Raw genomic sequence first — 17040 nt, 5'->3', positions numbered from 1 at the left:
GAACCAATCGTCCAACTGCGAGCGTTTGGGACATGGTGGAGGAGTTCACTCCAGCCCAATGCTTGTGGCTGACCGGGCAAGCATGGCTGCCAACTCCACGTCAACTTCAGACTGGGCCAACACGCCGGATGGTGAATGCCCAGATGAGTCCTCCACCTCGGAAGGCATAAGCCCACCCTCCGATGCAAGCATCGCATCCTTCCTCACAAGCTCTGAATGAGATATTAAGCTCACCCCAACCAGAAACTCAACCAAGGGATACGAGTGTGCTGAGGAATGGGAGGCCCGCAGGGATTATCCCATGTGGAAACTCTCCCATTGTAACCCTCATTGTCCTGAGCGTTTGCAGCAAAGGCCTTGTAGAAGAGGAGGTAGAAGGACCAAGACGGGAAGCAGCTGAGGTGACTCAGCCTTTTGTAAAAATACGACGATCACTACGTTCCCCTGTAAACGCTGTCTGACATCGCTTGCTAAATATATAAATATACAGTGAATCTATCACTTTCAGCCAACAGAAGCATTAAGGCGAGACACGGCAGGCAAAAACATAGTTTTTTTTTCACTGGTCAATTTTGAGATTTTGGTATATTTGTCTTCAATAGCATGTCTTCTTTCAGACTTGTGGTGAAAAAAAGTCCAAAATACACATTTAGGTCTTTATTTTACTAAACTTTGTCTATTTGCGTCTGTAGATTTCTCTGAAATTCAACAAAAGTTGGCGTTCTAAATCAACGCGCTGCTCCGCGATCTCTGTGTTCTTCCTTTAATCACGCACACGTCTGAAAAGCTCTCTCTCTTCTGTACAATGCTGTCGGATCCAAATATGGTCATTTCCTTTTAATCAGCAACCAATCGTGAAAGTATAATGGGCATTTAACACTAAAAGCGAAATCTCATTGGCTGATGTCAATTTCTGACAACGTGATTGGTTCAGATGCATCACGTGACACGCTCTGACATTTAGATGTGTGTTTTTGACTGTTTTTCTGCTCAGTTAAAGGCCATAAAAGCTGTGTTTATAAGTTTTGATGTGATTTAGGTGGTTTGTATTGTTGTTGCTAATGATTTGATAAGATATTGTGTCAGTAAATAGTTGTTTCCACTAAAAAATTATGATTTTTTTACATTACAAATCTTTAAATGCCTTTTTCTCAAAGTGAGTTTTTTGTCATTCTCCAGTAGAAACATCTCAGCCTATGTAGCACCTATGTACACCAAACTTTCCAGTTATACACTTAGCAGTATTCTGAAGATATGTTCAGAGGGATTTGTTAATAAATCATTCCTGGCCTGATTTATGTGACTTTTTAATAAAAAAAATATGACGAAAATCGATTTTTTAAGGCTATGGACAGTATATTTTGATTTCCTAGGTAATGAAAGCATATATGCTGAAATCCCTCTGAACATCATTTTTCATCTTGTGTGTAATCAAAATGAAAAAAGAATTTTGCACCTGGCTTTATCATATGTTCAGATCTATCTACCGAAAATATATGCAAAATTGCGCATATTTAATGTGATAATGCCTAATTTGCATAATTAAACATACAAATTTCAAAAACTTGTAATACATTTTTTTTATGAACTTGTGTAAGTAATCAACTGAGGAAGTTTCATGGTGATATCTATTATTTTAAAATTGTACCCTATTCACCTGTAGTGTCTCGCCTTAAATACATTGCTAAACAATCCTGTTTTGATTGGCATCATTTTCGTTTACTATACTGTTCTTTTCAATACCTTTAGGCTGATGTGGCAATAAATCATGCTTATTTCAGTCTCTAATGTTTTGTGATGATAATACATAAAATTTTAAATACATTTAGCCTGTTTTGCTGAAATAATTGACTCTTGACATAAAGATAAATAAAAAATGATTCTATAACTCCAAGGTGACAAATGAATGTTTTAGCTGAGTCTCCAAACAGTATTACTCGTCTTCATTAAAAAACTGGTCACCACTAAAGGTTAAGGTCCGACAGTGCTGTGGTGACTTTCAGTATTTAGCTAAACAGAAGGATTGCTACATTATCGCAGGAAATTATTCATCATAATGAATGCTCATACCGCCGTTATAAGTCACCCACTTCCATCAGTAAGTGCATCTGGGACACTTCCCATAAAAAATTAATGAATGATGCTATATGTATCTACATGCATCCAGTTCATGGGTTCATTAATTTACATTAAGTGTGAGCAGTTTAGATCCTTATTGCCTATTTGCAAAGAAAGGTTATAAGAAGAGATTTGATGAAGGCATAGGCTGATATAACATAAATCTTGTTCCTGTCGATTAATCATTCTGCTGACAGAACAGAATAAAATGGGGGTACTGATAGAATGATGAGATTAGAAGCAGAATTAAGTAGGCAAAAATTGATTTTGTTTTATTTTTTTCTTGTCTTTTCGTATTCACTGATTTAGCTGGTGATGGACTATCTGATAGCTGAGGGAATTTATATTCTATTTTAATGTGAATCGAGTTATCTATTAAAAGTTTATAATCAATTCAAATTAAATCAAATTGCATTAAAGATTACTTTTACCTTGAGAATTTTTTTTATTAATTATCAACTTGTATCCTTCAAAACGTCACTCTTGTGCTCATTGTGTTTTGAATGGTGCCATATTAAATATACAGTACTATATTATACAACTTGTTTAAGATTATTCTATAGCTAAACCTTTAGAGTTCAAATAAAATATATATATCACAAATATCTATAATAATGTAGCCACACACACACACGCACGCACACATACACACACACGCACGCACACATACACACACACACACACACACACACACACAGTCACGTTAGTTTGGACTCATTATGTTTCGTCATTGTCTGCCTTTGTCACTCATTTGTTGTCAAGGCCACGGATTATGTTCAGCTGTGCACTCATCAATCACTATCATTATCACCTGTATATATATATGTTGTGTTCTGTTTCAGTTCAGTGTCCGGTATCGTCTATTGTGGAAATGTTGTGTGTAGCTCTGTTCGTTAGGGTTACCCATTGGATCTATTAAATATCACCTTATATTGCCTTCATATTTATACAAACTGCCCCGTGACACAACCATAGTGATTTTATATAGAGATATATAGGCTAAATGGCAGAAAGTGACTGTCTTTTATGAGTCAGTCATTTAAATCATTCACTCAACCAACTTATTCCAAAACACAGATTCATTCAGAACGAATCACTACAATGTTGGTTGTAGATGTGCAAAATTCAATGGCTGGTTCATAAAAAAGTGCAGTAAGCAATTTCTGAGAAACGCTGCTGAAAGTGAATCAGATCAAGCACCACAATACTCTTGTAGCCAGTCAGCAGTACACTGTAAACAATTATTGTTGGTTTAACTTAAAAAAGAAAGTTATCTGGTTGCCTTAAAAATTTTAGTTAATTGAAATTAAACAATTGAGTTAATGCAATGAAGGAGATTGGTTGAATCAAAAGAAACTCTTTTGAAACAATATTATGTTATCTGAACTACATTAATTATCTAAGTTGATTTGACAAAAGATAAAAAGTTGTGATCACAAATAATGGAAATCATTTTTTTACAGTAGGGGGCGTAAATACACTCATGATGGTGGAAGAGAGAGAGGGAACAAGAGGGAGATTTAAATAAAGACTGTAGAAAGTGAAATGGCTGAGACTGAGAGACATTACAAAAGAGAAACGCTCAGAGGAATATCACTGGAAAAAAGAAGGGTTATGATATGATTTATGATAGTTATAAGGACCTGCGTTAATATTAGAAAAGCATTCCAGTGCTGGAGAAACCCAAGCGGGAAGGCCTGGAATCAGGCGCAGAGGTTGCATTGTTTCTGCTGCATACGCGAGTAATGTTGGCTTTGCTATGTTTCACAGAACTGAGATATGCTGTTATTGTAATGTTAGTAACAGGACAGTTTTGAGTGTCATTGTTTGTCTTGAGCATGTGTGCTGCTGGCGACTAACAACAAACTCTTGCTTGAATACTGTATGCTCTTCCTTGTTGCATTATTTTGCTTTGCTTCAGCTATGATAAAGAGACATCCACTCTTGCATTTCGTGTTTGTGCATTTTGGGGGTGGAGCAATGAAGGGAGGGGTGTGTTTGTTTGGGTTAATATCTAATATCAGCAGTCTTTCTCAAAAATCGCCTACTGCACCTTTAAGTTAAAAGTTCAACTTTGAAAAAAATGCATCTTTCGACCGTGCTTTTTTCTTTTATTCCATTGTCTATCATCTCACATTTTAAAGACAAAATGACATTTTGTGAGAGCAGCCCTTTAACTTGAACTTACCGTGTCTGCATGATGTGAATGGAATATGAGTTTATGGTGCAGCCATTCACACAAAAAAATGCTTTTGCATTTAAAAGCACAAAACATGGGCTAAATGTGCAACTGTCAAAGACATCTGTCCATAGCGCATGTTTACCTATAGAAAGACAATGGATAAGCATCACAGTAGAATGCAAAAATACACAAGTGGTGTTTCTTTTTTTGAGACTGCCTTGATGGTTTGATACAGTACATGCTTTTCTCAAATACACCTGCGACTTTAAACGATCAATCAATCAATCAATCAATCAATCAATCAATCAATCAATCAATCAATCAATCAATCAATCAATCAATCAATCAATCAATAATAAAGTTATTCATTAACCAAATCCATTCATATTCCTTATATGTGCTTTCATCCCCAGACTAAACAGCATTAATTTGATAAGGATGGCTTTCAGAGTGAGATCATGGCTGAGTTTTTTGATAAGAGAACATCTGCCAGGCATCCCAGATCTCCCTCATCACATCCAGGTCTTTGACCCAGAACGTGGTGATCTGGCTCTGACCGTGCATCTGCCTTTCTAAGCCTGTTAAGCTGTGCTGTGCTGTCAAGGCTGTGAGCCTGCTGCTGCTAAACGATAAGTAAGAGTTAGATAAAAACTGTGCCGAGGAAACACTTACGAGTCTTATCCTTCTTTTCACTGATATGCAAGAATGAAGGCAGCAAAGCACTTGAAAAACAAAGATGGGGGATGGGCTGATCAAGAAAATGCAAAGCATGTATAAGATTGATTATTTCCTCTTATTAGTTTGAGACTTTTTTTTATCTAGATCAACCTGAATGTCTTATTTTGTCCTATTGATAGAGGCACATTAATGCATGCAAATGGGGTGAGTGTGATAAAGCAGGCTCAAAGTGATGTTTCTGTTCTGACATTGACAATTTATCTGAGTAAGTCTGAAAACTCCATCTCTGCCACAATGTAAAATTCAACCTGCTCCTAGAATGTCATTATAAAATTCACAACTGACTGACTCACTATTCCCCTCCACCGGTTGGGTATGGGTGACTGACAGGTGTTGTCATCCATTTTTATAACAAATCAGACAGACTGCTCTATTGAATAACACTTCCCATACATTAAATTATTTTCTCTTTCTCAGCGCCCCGCAGAGCGTTTAATGGTTTGTGTGTCAGCAGGAGAACTGCTGACATAGATGTTTAGTTTTTGACAGAATAAGAGAAACTTTCAAGGTTGCTTTTGAAAAACAACAACATCTGAATGTTACTCATGTGAGATTAATCATACACTGCTCGGTTTCCTGAAAAAAAATATTTACTTGTCATGAGGAATAACATTTTCCTACAAATTTTGATAAGAAGTCACTGTACTACAAGCTCTCCAGCATTTACCATTTGCACTGCAAAAAAAGGACTAATTTTCAAATGTGCCATATGAGACAGTTTACAACCCCTACACTCCCCGGTTCAACAGAGATCATCTCCATTCAGATCAAGGCCACGTAAAGGCCATTTCCATCTAAGGAGAAATGAATAAGCCTCAGGCTGAAGGAAATGCAAATTCATGCCTGTCAGCAATAAAATAAAAATAAAAATTAAGACAACTGTTCTGTTTATCTCTGTCAGAGAGATCTTCTACTTCCACCTCCAGCGGAGCTTCGACCGGATCCCAAGGGAGTCTGGAGATATTGAGTCCGAGTGGACCATGTTCTCCACCTCCATTGTCGACACGGCCGCTCGGAGCTGTGGCCGCAAGGTCTCCGGTGCCTGTCGAGGCGGCAATCCCCGAACCCGGTGGTGGACACTGGAAGTAAGGGATGCCGTCAAGCTGAAGAAGGAGTCCTATCGGGCCTGGCTGGCTTGTGGGACTCCTGAGACAGCTGACGAGTACCGACAGGCCAAGCGGACTGCAGCCCGGGTGGTTGTGGAGGCAAAAAATCGGGCCTGGGAGGAGTTCGGTGAGGCCATGGAGAAGGACTACTGGTTGGCCTCGAAGAGATTCTGGCAAACCGTCGGGTGCCTCAGGAGAGGGAAGCAGTGCCCTACCAACACTGTTTACAGTAGAGGTGGGCAGCTGTTGACCTCCACTGGGGATGTCGTCGGAAGGAGGAGAACTCGAAGTGGGACCGGAGGGTCTGTTCCAACTACAGGGGAATCACACTTCTCAGCCTCCCTGGGAAAGTCTATGCCAGGGTACTGGAGAGGAGAATTCAGCCAACAGTAGAACCTCGGATTCAGGAGGAACAATGCGGTTTTCGTCCCGGTCGTGGAACTCTGGACCAGCTCTATACCCTCTCCAGGGTGCTGGAGGGCTCATGGGACTTTGCCCAAACAATCCACATGTGCTTTGTTGATTTGGAGAAGGCATTCGACTGTGTCCCTCGCGTTGTCCTGTGGAGGGTGCTCTGGGAGTATGGGGTCCGGAGACCTCTGCTAAGGGCCTTGGTTCGCATTGCCGGCAGTAAGTCAGACTTGTTCTCGGTGCATGTTGGACTCCGGCAGGGCTGCCCTTTGTCACCAGTTCTGTTCTTAATTTTTATGGACAGAATTTCTAGGCGCAGCCAGGGGCCGGAGGGTGTCCGGTTTGGGGAACACACGATTTCGTCTCTGCTTTATGCAGATGATGTTGTCGTGTTGGCCCAATCAGACCAGGACCTTCAGCATGCAATGGGACGGTTTGCAGCCGAGTGTGAAGCGGCTGGGATGAGAATCAGCACCTCCAAATCCGAGGTGCTGATTCTCATCCCAGTCTCAGTCAGAAAAGGGTGGCTTGCCCACTTCAGGTTGGTGGAGAGTTCCTGTCTCAAGTGGAGGAGTTCAAGTATCTTGGGGCCTTGTTCACGAGTGAGGGAAGGATGGGACAGGAGATTGACAGACGGATCGGTGCAGCTTCTGCAGTAATGCCGTCGATGTACTGGTCTGTCGTGGTGAAGAAGGTTTACCGGTCAATTTACGTTCCTACTCTCACCTATGGTCATGAGCTGTGGGTCATGACCGAAAGGACAAGATCCCAGATACAGGCGGCCGAAATTAGCTTTCTCCGCAGGGTGGCTGGGCGCTCCCTTAGAGATAGGGTGAGGAGCTCAGTCACTCGAGAGGAGCTCAGAGTTGAGCCGCTGCTCCTCCACATAGAGAGGGGTCAGCTGAGGTGGCTCGGGCATCTGTTCCGGATGCCTCCTGGACGCCATTCCGGGAAGGTGTTCTGGGCGCGTCCCACCGGGAGGATAAGCGGAAGTAGATGTATTTATGTATGTGCTGTTTATCTAAAGTAATTTTTGCTTATTGGTATGGTTGAATTGGATCATCGAAGGTCAGCAGGAAAAACATTGGCTAATAAAGTTAGATTAAATACATAAAGTATATTTGTATTATTTCACTTCTAATTATTGTTTGTGTAATATTCTGAGTTATGACTGAATCTTAATCTGTTTTTGTGCAAGTGAAAAGTAAATGCTCACATTTAGTCTAGAACTACAATAACCATCATGTTTACACAGCACACACAACACCTCTGATCCTCACTACTGATTTCTATCTACATGGGGACTGAGAGGTGTCAGTCAATAAATGGGAAAACAAAGTAACTTGCTTTACTTAGTTGAAAAAGTAACAGATATTTTGTTGTAAATTTAAAAGTAATGCATTACTTTACTTGAAAATGTAATCTGATTACGTAACTTACATTACTTGTAATGCGTTACCCCTAACACTACACAAAAGCATTGAAATATTTTTTTTTTTTTTCTCCCATCTCATATTTTTCCCATCACCATGGGGCTCCGTATAATTCAGACAGAGACATTCAAGCAGATACATTCAAGCTTTTATTAATTGCATGGACAAAGTGCTTTAGGAGGCATCCATAAAATAATTATTTCTTACCTATTGTCATTTGGAGTTTTTTTCCAGACCAATTTTAAAAGAGACATTTAAAAGCAAGATTGCAAAAAGGAGGCTACTGAATAAAGACTTTTCATAAAATAAACCTTGAATTTATTTTTATATTTAGAGGGGGATGGGGGGTCCAGTTAATGATACTGGTACTCAACCTGCTTTCACACACATCGGTGAAGTCTGGCAGGAGTGTGCCAGTGGGATACTGGCAGATGGGAGTGAGAGGGCAGAGTTTGGGATCACCATGACCTTCAGCGTTGTGAAAGCGGGGCGTGTTCAACACTTAATGTCCCAGCATGTGTAATTGGGAGGCAGATGAAGGCGCCGTGTGCCGTGATGTATTCATCAAATGCTGTTTGAGTTGATTCACACTTTTCATAGTTCAATGAACCCAGTAATTATTGAATAGTGAAATGAACTGCTGTGAAGAGCAGGGCAGAAAGCATCAACTCAGCTGTGTCGGAGAAAGGCCAGGCAGTTAAAATCTTGTTTAACATATTTGGGTTCAAGAAGGACTAAAGTATTTACAGTAAGTGATGCACATTTTCAGGTCTGGGGATCAGTTATGTGTCGTGACATTATTGTTGATGATGTGGCATGATGACATGAAGACACTTTTGAAGTATTACACAGTGTAATTGTCTAAAGGGGTCATTACATGGACTTATGTTGCTTGAGGTTCACTTATTATATAATATAAATGAAGTTTACACACACACACACACACACACACACACACACACACACACACACACACACACACACTCAACCCCCATTCTAAACCCTGTGTCCTGTTGTCGACAGACTCAATTGCGTGGAGTATGTCAGAAACTGAACGCGCGTCTGTGTATCCAGTGTAGACAGCATCAGTGATTAAAATGAGTTCTATTTGCTTTTGACATGATATGACGGGAAGTGACGCTCGCATCTGTTGTAGGCAAATGGTGCGATGATTTGTTCTTGCTCTTGAGGAAATCATATGCAAATGTAATTGCCCGTGTGACGTCACAAATCTCACAATATCCAAATGAGCTGTTTTAGAGCTTGATTTAATAAATGCTTTTGTTTATAATGAGGAGGATATTTGAAACTACAAAACTTGCAGGATGTTTTAATGGTACAACGACCTCTTATATGTCAAAAGAGCAAGGCAAATATGATTTCTCATGTCATTACCCATAGGTCTACAATACATAGAGAAAGCTATCCATTTATCTGCAGTAGCCCCATCCAGAAGTATGCAAAATGTGAAATCAGCCCCTGATGAAATATGTTATAACACAAATACATATTTGCAAATAAAATGTTGCTTGCCAAAATTAGCACTTCATCAGAAATTGCAATATTGAATGGCCGCCAGTGGAGAGAGACGCAATTACAACATCTACCAGTAGAGGGTAACCAGCCCGCTTGACCCCTTAAACTGCTGTATAACATTTCAGTATCATTTTATGTCCGCATATGCATGACTGTAACTCATATACTCTGGGGATTGTTGTAATTCCTCCAAATGCACAAGTTAGCAACAAATTGAGTGTACATTTTGGGCTAGGATATCCAGTGTGATGATTTTTAGAGCACTTTGGTCTAATTAGAGGTATTTGAGCACAAGGTGACTGACTGAATGTTTAATGGAACCAAAGGTCACATCCTCAGACGGAATCTTATCTCATAATACCTTGCTGAAGCAATTACAGGACTTCAGCTCTGAAACAGGAATAACCTTTCCTCAGAGGGTGCTTGATCCTTGTTCACTTTTTGGAAATATATTAAATAATCCAATGCAATTTCAATGCCTCACTGAATACACATACTGTATGGGACAATCTTGATTTATCGTATGCTGTCAGATTTTTCCAAGACAAGGCAAGTTTTGTGGAAACTGAATGCCACTTTTGGTTATTATACAATGATTTCTGTCCTTGATTAATTCTATCTGTTCCTGTCCCAGTGCTACAAATAGAGCTCAGGCGCATGATTGAGTTCATATACTGAGCAGGGAAAATCGCCTGCTCTGCTAAACCTGCTACTGGGCGACTGTAAAAAGCTGGGATGGAAAGGTTAAAACCAGTGTTGAACCATTGCTCGGGAAGCTTAAGAATAGTTTCCTCCCTGCCAATATCCAAAACTTCTTAGTTCTGCACCACAAGGGAATCGGAGGCAAAGCAAAAGGATCCCTGCCAAGTGTTTAAATTGCTTGTACTCCTTTGAATGGATTGAAATCCAACATTTTCATGTTAGTCAAAGTTAATCTCTCAACACTGATCCTTTAAAAGAGAAAACTGGTTTCACATTCACTAGTCACAGTGAGTGTCTCTTAAACTGACTCATTTTGGTTTATGTATTTAGTGAGATTCAGAGGCACTTATAATATATGTAGTTGGGTTTTTTTCTGTCTCTCCAAGGATTCGTTTTTTTGTGGCGTGAATGTGGCAAAAAGTTCCAGAGGAGAGAATGTTATTTTGTTGAAATGCTAATAATTCGACTAATTTACATATTTTATTTTCTCCTTCTTTAGTCATTTATTTGGCGTTTGGATGGCTATGCATTGTGATTCTAGAGCCATATGCTAGAAAACACTGTCTGAGAGCAAAACCATGTGGATAAAAATGATAAATCTAAATTGTCAAGACACCTTATTGTGACAAATGATGTTTTCTGAGTCATCAGTGCAATAATCATAAAAACACTCAACAGGTGATTTACAAAAGCAAACAATATTTCAGTTCTGTCAGAAAAAATGCAACATCAGGCCATGAGAATGAAAACAAACATGGCTTATCATGTTATTTTGTGCTTTTATCCTTCCTTACATGACTGGGGACATTAAGGTTTGGTGACACCAAAAGGGTGAAGATAAATCACAAAGCAAAAACAAACATATATAGGGTTACGTTACTTTTATAGAGCAGGGGGGAAAGTCTGCCTCATGCAGTGGGAGGTTCAAGCATGAAAAGTGACACCCAATTTACTGCCAGAAATGAGCAATTAATTGTATTATTTCTACAAGAGGATAACATGATTGCACACGAATGAAATGTGCACAGATAATGTTTACTGTAATTGCCCTATTATGCTGAACCAAGTTCAAAACCTGCTGTGCTGTAAACAGATTCAGCTTGTGCCATGAAAAGCCAATAGTTGATACCTGTCATCCAAAAGATAAAAACTTCAGTCATCAGCAGATGGAACAATCCGTCCCAGCCTCTCCGCTGTCATTGATTATGCTGTGAGGATAAGACTCAGTCTGTCACAGAGTGTTCACAGCCCCAAAAAAAGAGCCGATGTCCTCGAGAGTTAGTGGTCCTTACACAAACTGATGTAAAAGGCTTAAGATAAGCTGAGAAGTAATAATGCGCGCTCTTGGTTTGGGCATCTTGTCCCCTTAAAAACACATTTTTCACAATTTTGCATGCTATTTGGATGACAACCCCAATAAATGAGAGCACTGCACAGAGCAAAGACACGCTAAAGCCATCTAGTGTTTGACAGATGTGATCATTATTAACTAATATCTTCCTCTTCACAGCTAACATGCTCATATATTTGATTAGTAATTGAGTATTTTTCATGTGCACATACACTGTATATATAAGCAACTGCTTTAATCCCACTGCAGTTTTGAAAGCTGTTCTTATATGAAGCTAGTAAGCTATGTATATATATATATATATATATATATATATATATATATATATATATATATATATATATATATATATATATATATATATATATATATATGCTGTTCTTTTGAAATTTATATTAATCAAATAATTTTTTCACAAAAAAATTCAGGAAGGGTTCCACCAAAAATATGAAGCAGCAGCACTTTTTTTAGCATCATAACTCAGTCTTCAGTGTCACATGATCCTTCCTAAATCATTCTAATATGCTGGTTTGCTGCTCAATAAACATTTCTTATTATTATCAATGTTGAAAAAAGTGCTGCAATTTATTGATAATAATAAGAAATGTTTCTTGAGCAGCAAATCAGCATATTAGAATGATTTCTGAAGGATCATGTGACACTGAAGATTATGATATATATTATAAAAAAAAATTAAAAAATTAAAAAAAATCTGCTTTGTCATCACAGAAATAAATTACATTTTAAATTATATTAAAGCAACACTAAGGAAGATTTTTTTTACCTTAAAATAATGTTTCCAAAATTGTTTCAGTGGTTCATCAAGTCGTAACAGGGTGAAAGGCATATGCCTCCGCTTTGCTGTCCTGTGCTATAACCACACTATGTAAGTTTGCCAGACCGGGTCGCGTTTCTGTAGTTCTATTGAGACATAAGAAAACTACAAATTTGACTTGCTTTACGTCAAGCGTTGCAATAGTCATTATTTAGTTTTTCTTCGTTTCTGATGTTGCAATACATCATACTTTCATAAAATCATGCATCATACTCTACCTTGTCTGTGGACATCGTTCATTCCAAAGCCGGTGCTGGATAAACAGCGAGCGTGAGTGCGACAGTAGGCTGCGGTAGGCTCAATTATTAACGGCAGCGGTAATGGACAATTCCGCTTCAAACCTGTAGGGCGACCGCAGAGGAAAAGTTCCTTGGTGTTGCTTTAAAATGGAAAGCTTATTCTTCATTGTAATTAAAATCTCACAATATTACTGTTTTTACTGTATTTTTGATCCAATACATAGCCTTAGTGAGTATAAGAGACTTTTCTCAAAAACGTTAAAAAAATATTACCGACCCCAAACTTTTTAACAGTATGTGTATACATATTCACACTATATACACTGTTAAATCTAAAATCTAAATCCTGATAAATCTAATATCAGGATATCTGAGTTGGATTTGTTAGATTAAGATTCTTGGGGACCACTACTTGTCTCTGCGTGAAGTATAATAAAATAATCATCAAAGAAGGAACCTTTAGAACTTTCGCTCCTGCTGTGATATCAGCTGCTTGTCTGTGAAACTGAAGGCGTAACTGTCTGAAATTTTCATAACCTTTTATGGATTTTAATTGGTCCCTTCAGTTTGGACGAATTTGCTTCAGCTGCATTTGAATCATAAAACTTGCATTGTGGAATGGGCCGCATACTGACCACTGCCTCCACTGAATGATCTTAATGAAATGTACCTTAGCAGCAATTAATGGAAATTTGTAATTAAGAGCTATATCAGGGTCCCTCAAGGAGAGCTTCTTATTTTTAATCATTGCACTTAATGAAATTCTGGCATGATAATAAATTATGCACATGCTCCTGCTGTCTCCATTGCTGTGTGGTTTAGTGGGAGAAGGGTGTTCTTATGATTTTGAACGTGGCTGATGAAATTCCCAACAATTTTGTTATTCGTTGTTGTAAGTTAGTCTGTAATGATGGAAAAGTCTTTGCCTTGTTTGTCCAAATCGTCTGTTATATATCCATACAAAGATGGTTCGTGCAATTGCTGTGATACTGGTGACACCAAACTGCTAAAATAATGACTGTTTTCAAACAGGCTTTTTTAACTTCTACCTTTTTACCGTCGCTTTAAAACCGCATTTCAAGTTCCAATTCAAAAAAGTTTATTATCTATCTATTATTATCTATGCCTATCAAGGCAAAGACTTTCCCTATCTTTTATTATCTATGTGTGTATATGATGTCCATTCGCTTGCATTATGGATTCACCTTGATTGATCATTTCCCTAAAAATCTTCATTCGTGTTTATCTGAATAAGAAATATCATATAAATCGGGGGTGGCGTAAGGGTGAGTAAATGATGAGCAAAAAAAAATTTGTATTATGAGGTGAACTATCCCTTTAAGTGTGAGCTAAAATCACTGTGCTGGTTATGTTTCACAGCTTTCGTAACTATAGTGTATACAAAGATTCATTTTAAAAAAAGGGAAGCATCTTGCGCTTCACGGCTACAGAGCTGAAGAGCTGCTACATCTGTGTGTCTGATTTAGCACTACACTGATGTCCAGGTGTTCATTACACTAACAATAGAGCACATACGTCACCATGTGCTGTAGTCCACGCTGATTCTGCGACACTCATTACCAATGCGGCCTGGGTTGTTAATGCTCTTTTTGTTTAAGGCAACACTGGCCTGGATTTTAAATACAGATGAAATAAATTAGAGAACGGCAGAGTCTGACATGTTGATATGAGTGTGTGTGTGTGTGTGTGTGTGTGTGTGTGTGTGTGTGTGTGTGTGTGTGTGTGTGTGTGTGTGTGTGTGTGTGTGTGTGTGTGTGTGTGTGTGTGTGGTTTTTAAACTCACTTCCTTCAGCTGATTCCTGCTTTCTAACGTTTTGAGCCAGTGCTTTTACTATTGCTTTGCAACAAAACCATTTACATACACAATTACTGTGCAGACCAACCAATTCCAAAGATATTCCAGAGTCACAAACTCCTTCAGGCGTCCACAGAAACAGAGCAACATTGCTCAGAACATTGTTGTTTTCCCACTCTGAGATGTTAGTATGCGGAACATCCTCATATAGGGGTGAAAGCAGGTGAAAGTGCCACAAATAGAAAAATTCGCCACTGTGGCTGGCTTAAGCAAGCCGCTCACGATGCCCCTCATTTAAAAAAAAAAAAAACTGAGTTTCACAACAAAGCCTGAAAATTATCTTTGTGCACAAGCAGAGGACAGTATGAGAGACCGTTACTAAACTATCTGTGAAATTGATAGAGTGTGGAACAGTAATGGCAGAGCATCCTAGAGGAACATCCGAGTGAAAAGCATTTCTAAAAGGATCTGACAGATTCCATATTAACTAATGCAATTCTGTGGAAGGAGGTTTAAAGTGATAACGTTTCTCCGAGCACCGGGACAAGTCCTCCTGTGGACTTGTCCTTAATTAAATAAAGCAAGAACTCCGTCGTCTCTCACAGCAATATTCTTATTAGCGTAGATTTAAATTAAATGAATTCACTGAGGCTGTAAACTGAATTCAGCTTTCTCTCAGAACAGTCTGTTTGCGTGAGAAGCAGAGATGTGTTTTAGTGATGAATGTCTTATTTTACGTTTTATGGTTTGCGATGACAACATGCTGGGCACGGGTGCATGACTGCAATTACTGTAATTTAAGCTTATGTAAAAGTGAGGCCCAAGGGCAGTCACCATGATGTTGAGCTCCAATTACTCTGAAGTCTAGAAGCCCATTGCCTTGCTGCGGAAAACCTGACATTGACCACAGGCTCGTCTGTAATTCACTTTTTATTGTAGCTATAAATTGACAGGGAAAAGTGTTTCATATTTAGATTAAGTTTCTTTTGCTGTTAATTAATTATAATTTTTACATTTGATTTTGAAGTACCTGTAGGGGAAGACCGAAAGTAATGAAAGTAACTTTTGTTTGAGCATCGGTAACTCAGTGGTTGTTTGTGCTAGATCTCTTAAACGTTGATACATTATGCCCAGTGGCCTTTATCCATCATGGCCTCCTAACCATCCTCATATACTGATTGGCTTCATCACTGTCTCCTCTCCACCAGTAAGCTGGTGTGTGGTGGGTGTTCTGGTATGGCTGCTGTCGCATCATCCAAGTGGATGCTGCACATTGGTGGTGGTTGAGGAAATTCCCCCTCTTCTATGTAAAGCGCTTTGAGGTCTCAGAAAAAGCGCTATATAAATTTAACGAATAATACATGGTAGCAACATTTTTCTCCTACAAATAAAACTCACTTGGACATGTACTAGCCTACACAATCACAGATTATGTGAGTTCATGTCAAACACAAAGATTTCCGTTGTTAGAACCTTCCGCACTACTGGGGTGATTTGTAACACAGGCTGGGAAGGAATAGATGCAACAATGAGAGAATTAGGATGCACACAATCTAAATTTATGCAAGAATGGAATTGAAGAACAAAGAATAATTTGTTTTGAATAATGTGAACAATTTAGTTTTTGTCATTTTTGAAATTGTATTTCTATACGACTTTAAATCTAGCACTAAAACAACTGCGGTGTGTGTTCGTGTCTGTACTGTATTCCTGCCTCATTCAGTCACAGAATATGTTGCCATCCACCTAATTTTATGTGAATGTTGCAATATTACTGCTGGAAATGGCAAGTAAAATAGTGAACAAAATGTGCTCAATGAGGCCGGTAATGTTTTTATCCGATAAGAAGACGTGGATAAACTATGAAGGAAACATATTTAGCCTACCACAAAAAAAAAAAAAATCACGTGATTTTGTCTAACAGCTGATGTGATTGATAACTGGAATCATCATAAGGGGTTGTAACATTAATGAACTGTTAAAACTATCCCCACCCCAAACAGCCATAAGCTAACTGTATTAGCAAGTTAGCATGAATGAAAGGCATCAAATTAAACTAGAGAAATAGCTACTTTAGATTATGCAAGTGAAATAACTCTACAAAACAATAAGTGTTTGGTAAAAAAGAATAATCTTAATTGTTTTTACTTTCTTTCCTGAAAATCTGTTTGTTTGTTTTTTGGTCATAAAATCAAGTGTTGCTCACACTAAATGTGACGAGTGTATTATATTGATGACATCACCACTCCACATCTCTTTTCTGACCTCAGAAAAACTGACCTCAGTGTGTGTGTGTGTGTGTGTGTGTGTGTGTGTGTGTGTGTTGCATATTTCTAAGCCTGAAAGTCATAGGCTAACCATTTGTTATTCTTGTAGCAAACTCTTTTCTTTCATGGTGACCTCACTGTCGATAAAATGTACATCATTTTTTTTCCTATCACAGTTTATTGTGCGACAAACAGTCCAAAAAGTTATTGAGGTGATTGAGGGTCGAATAAAACCTGAGTGAACTCACTGAGGTGTGTCGGTTTTTCCTCTGGCCTGCTGTGCTGCATCAGGTCATCTACGCCCCT

The 17040-nt window shown here is 38.7% G+C and overlaps 1 protein-coding gene across 1 annotated transcript in view; it reads right to left on the bottom strand.

Annotated features, from left to right (window-relative positions):
* drd2a (dopamine receptor D2a) overlaps nucleotides 1-17040 on the bottom strand; it is a 35061-nt gene extending 18021 nt beyond the window's left edge. The window contains exon 1 of the mRNA XM_079609684.1: nucleotides 16983-17040. The gene's annotated coding sequence lies outside the window, so the exon portion shown is untranslated. The remainder of the gene's footprint in view (nucleotides 1-16982) is intronic.

Source organism: Phoxinus phoxinus (genome assembly GCF_949152265.1).
Source record: "Phoxinus phoxinus genome assembly, chromosome: 4".
In the NCBI taxonomy this organism is placed as follows: Eukaryota; Metazoa; Chordata; class Actinopteri; order Cypriniformes; family Leuciscidae; genus Phoxinus; species Phoxinus phoxinus.
This window is presented reverse-complemented; position numbering and strand designations above follow the sequence as displayed.